Below are 4,962 nucleotides of genomic sequence, written 5' to 3' on the forward strand. Positions count from 1 at the left end.
TGGAAATTACCTAAATAACCTTAGTTTCAACCCCATTGCATGAATAAAATAACAGCCGACAGTGTTCTCAAATTCCTTGATGAAACATGATTCCACGTGAGGTCGATTAGACAATAGGCCAAGTGACGTCTGATGATGCGTCAGACTTGCAAGATAAAACTCACATTGGTAAGAAAATATGTTCCTCACTGTCGTCTTGTTTTGTTCTTTAAACCCTAGAAAATCAAGTTACCTCAGAAAATAAATTCTTCCTTAGTCATTTCCTGTATCATTACAACCAACAAACAATATTTCCCCTCAGCGGCATCAGATTACTCAAATAAACTTTGCCTAGGTAAAACTTATCCACCACATGCACATGCATCCTAAATGTATCTAAATGCATCTAAAATGCTAAAGTAGTGGCTTTTAGACATTCAATATTGTAAGTAAAAAGACACAAAACACATTATTTTACGGAGTTACCACACATCCAAACTCAAGCTATTGCTTGTCCTCAAGCAATGGATAATAAGAAGTAGAAAAACAAAGTGACACAACAAAGTATAAATTAAGACATTCAGGTGGTTTAAAATTTCAGCCCTCAATAATAAATTTGGCCTCAACATGCTAGACTGAGCAAGAAGTCAGGTACCCTTCCTTAGGTAAGGACCTTTTGACAGTGTCTGTGTGATTGTATCTAGTCTATGCTCAATAACATTAGAAAAATCCTAAGTAAGCTTTAGTTTTGTTTATCATTCGCGGATGTATGGTCAGTCGGGTAGATACTTTGAGTTTTGGAGGTTAAGCTTTGGGCTTGTATGACTTTGTTGGTTCTTGGGAACGCGTGTTATAACAATTATCATGCTAGTATTCAGATGGCTCCTTTTGAGGTGTTTTCGGTTCAGATTTGGCTTAGGAGACCAATTATAAGGTTAAATTGGTTATAGAAAGTTTGAAGGTTATTTTTTATCTGCAGAAGTCTTACGCAGATTTGAAGTGTAGTGAGGTTAAGTTTACTGTGGGCGATCTTGTGTTCTTGGAAGTTTCGCCTTGGAAAAAAATGTTGCATTTTTTACGCTAGGGCAAACTTAGTCTGAGATTTATAGGTCCGTAAGAGGTTTTAAAGCAATTGTTTCTTAAGAGCATTATTTTTTACGCTGGTGGTTTGTGTTTCTGTGGTATTCTTGTGGTCCGTAAAATTTAGTTTTGGGGATGTGAGATTGAGATACAATATTCATGATTGTTTGGTAAGGTGTATTGTGGAGTTTGTGATATTTGTCAGAGTGGCGTATCATAAGCGTGGTGATCTGAATTAGGTTTGGTGTCTTTGAGTTTTGTTAGTAGTTCACCTATGATTGTTTTATACTGTAATGTTTTCGTAATGTTAGTGATTGAGTGTTGTTTTGTAGAGGTTTTGTACATAGGTGCATACTTGGTTTGGGTTGTGTTATGTTGAGTGTGGTTTTGTGATATTAAAGATAAGTGTAAGGTACGATGATTTAGTTAATTTTGCTTATAGTATTGTGGAATTGTTTGGATTGGTTATGTTGCTTTCGAGAGGATATTTTTTGTGTGAATAAAATTGATATGTGGTTCATGGAAACTGGATTAGATAAGAGGTTTCGTGGTTTGTGTGTGGTTATATAGAACTTAGGTTTTGTTGGTTGTCGGTTGTGTCAGTATTTTTACTTAGAGTCTTTTTAAAATGTTGCCATGAGTAAATGTTAATTGGAAAATATTTTGACTGCTTGTGTGGTTATTTTGTGAATGTGATAGTAAGTTGTATCAAATTTTCTATTATTAAAAAGTATTTGTGGTTTAGTTTGCTTTGGGGAATCCCTATATTTTTTGAAAGCTCTTTGGTGTATTGTTAGGGTGTTTTCGTAACTTTCTGTAAGACCTTAGTGAATCCGATCAATTGTGGTGGTTGTAGTGTTTGCATCCATTATGTGGTTTGATTTCAATGAAGGAATATTTTTTTAGGGGAGAGAGTTGTAACGTCCCAAAATTGGGTATGGTAGTTTGGGTTGGTTTAGGGTCGATTTTCAGGATTTATGATAAAAATAAAGAAAGAAAGAAAAATATTTAAATTTGTAGTTTTGTTTAATAAATGTTTTGGAAAGGTTTTAAGTAGTTATATATATATTTGTTTTTTATTTTGTAAGCTAAATTAATTTGTTTGGTGACTAGATTCAAAGAATTGGAAATTTGTAATTTTAGCGACCATTTTATAAATTATCATAATGTCAAATTCTATAAAGCAGTTTTACCAAGGCTTATGTTTAGAGTTTTCCCTCTTAAACTTAAAGTATTTTAACTTCTTCTTTTTACCACAATTCCATCCAGATTCAATTTAATTCAAATTACATTTTCTTAATTACTTGTTTTCATTCTATGTTTTTAATTTTCTCTCATTTTCACGATTTGGTAACTTCTTATAACTTCGTCTATTTTCTCTCAACCTAGCTGATCAATTCATTTTCTTTTCTCTTCTTTATTTCTATATTTACTCGTCTCAATCTTGATTTTAATTCTCAAGTTTATCTTATACTCTCTTATTGGTTTTAAAGCTTGATCATAATGATGTTTCATTGATGATCTCAATTTCAATCCTTTTCCAACAAGGTAAGGATCTTGTCCTTGGTTTTCTTTCATGCATCAAGGGAAAGTGATTTTGTGTTAATGATTTTGTACAATTATTGATTTAATTGAAAATATTTCAATTGCTTTTTGGAATAATTAATGTGTTCATTTGTTGAGTTGATTTTAAGGTTTTCTTAATGAAATTGAGTTGTTGTTTTTTAGTGATTATAATCATATTAATTTCATTTTTTTTTATTGCAAATGATTTGGATATTGATTTCTTGAAAACAAGGTTGATACTCGATATTTTTGGGAATTTGGGAATTTAGGTTTGTCAAGGTTAGTTTGTGCAGTTTTAATTGGATTAGATGTTGATTTTAGTTTTTTATTATTAGTCTTGTAAAATAGAAGGGATTCAAATTAGATCGAAGGTGTTTGAGAGTCGTTTCGATATGATTTTTGGTAATTTTGAAATTTTTGCTCTGTTTTAGAAATAGAGATTATGCTCTATTTTATAATAAATTGTAATGTGTTATTTTGCTTTTCCAGATCCTTATTGTGTTATTTGTTGGGAATAATTTGTGCTTGGCGTTTGGTTAGCGTTTTTAGTTTTCAAGTAGCAATGTGAGTGGCTCTCACTCTTAGAAATTGATATGATTCAAGGTTGAGGTTTATCTCGTTTATGCATTTGATTAATTATGATATGTTCATACGATTTGGATAATGACGTTGATGATGACTTGATTTATGTTGATTTGTGTGTGATGACACATATATAGAAAATATGATTATGAAATACGAGTTATGTTTAATTGTGTACGATGCCTCATATATCGGAATTAGGGAATGTGAATGTGAAATGTTGTGTTGCAAATGACGCATAGGATTTTGAAAGCAATTTTAAAAATTCTACATATATTTTGAATATGTGAGTTAATCACGATCACCAATTCCGACGTGTGTTTAAAGGCACATTGTATATTGTGAATGTGAGATTGGACGAGCTGAACTTTCTCACTTTTCGTATATGTGGGTGATCACGAAAACTATTCACAAGTCTATTTCAAAATGTATTTGAACCAATATGTGAAAACTATACATCATTGACAACCGCTCTTGGTGAATCAGATTAATTGGCTATTTGTTCTTAATGGGATGCATAGCAAATAGTACTCTATGTGTTTTATATAAGTGTGTATGATTCAGGATGATATGGGTTTTGGTCGATACATTGGGTTTTGATCCGAGAAGATATGGGGTTTGGTTGGGTGTCGAGATTTGATTCACAATTCGTGGTTTTTAACCTATGTGAGTGTATAAAGAAAATGGGAGTTGCATGGAGTTTGTTTATCCAATGAGTGAGTATAGTTTAGAACAAAGGATAATAATCTTAAAATGAAAGTATGTATGTTTTGTGTGTGCCTTGCCAAGGAAGGTAATTATGCATGACTGTTTGTGAATGCCATGACTTAAGTAATTATGTAACAGTGGTAAAATTTTGAAATTATATGCTTTTCGAATATGTAATTGACCATTTAAGAATTTCATGATGATGCTTGTGTGATAAGGTAAGGGCATATTAAACATGAGCATCTAGGGCCATGCTTCATTTTGAATATGTGCATTGTCTTTGAATGATTTTCATTCACAGGGCTTTATTAGCTCACACACTCGTTGTTAACACTTTTCATAGTAATAGAATTGAGCGGAGGCGAGAGGCTTGCAATCTAGAGTGATCAAGGAAGGCAAATATTCAATGAAGTGTGTGTTTCGAAAAACAAACTGTGGCAATGTGGGTGACATTTGGGACTCAGGCATATATGTTGTACTGATGACTTTTGATGTATGGACTAGACTTGTAACACATACTTTTATACTTGCAGATTGATGATGGTAAAATGTGTTGATTTGAGAATGTTATGCAAGAACTTGTTCAACTAAATCATATGAATACTCAAATATTGATTTGGCCCTTAAAAAAGTGTTTGGAGTGCATAGGCAAGCATGCCATGGTAAACTAAACAAGTTAGATTTTTAGGACGCAGGAAACGACCTTAAATTCCAAAAACGATTAGGTGACTTGTGCTTGAAATAAACTTTTATGCAATTGTTAACTTCTGGTGTCATATCCTTGATTAGTGTGTTGACTTGTGTTATAAAGCATGTTATATATTTGTTTTTACGTGTATACAGTAGTTGAATAGTGTCCAAGCATGTTCCTAATCGATGCTTACTTTTATGTGGGTGATTTTTTCACCAAATATGCATGTTATTGATAAAACTGTAGTTTTTCAGAAAAAGGTTCGGAAAAAGGACTGATTACTTTCAAGGAATGATCAATCCTTTCTCTATGATGCTCTATAAAAAAAGGTGAATTGAATTCATTAAAGGTCTGAA

This window comes from Hibiscus syriacus, unplaced genomic scaffold (genome assembly GCF_006381635.1).
Source record: "Hibiscus syriacus cultivar Baekdansim isolate YM2019G1 unplaced genomic scaffold, ASM638163v2 tig00112051_pilon, whole genome shotgun sequence".
NCBI classification, from domain to species: domain Eukaryota; kingdom Viridiplantae; phylum Streptophyta; class Magnoliopsida; order Malvales; family Malvaceae; genus Hibiscus; species Hibiscus syriacus.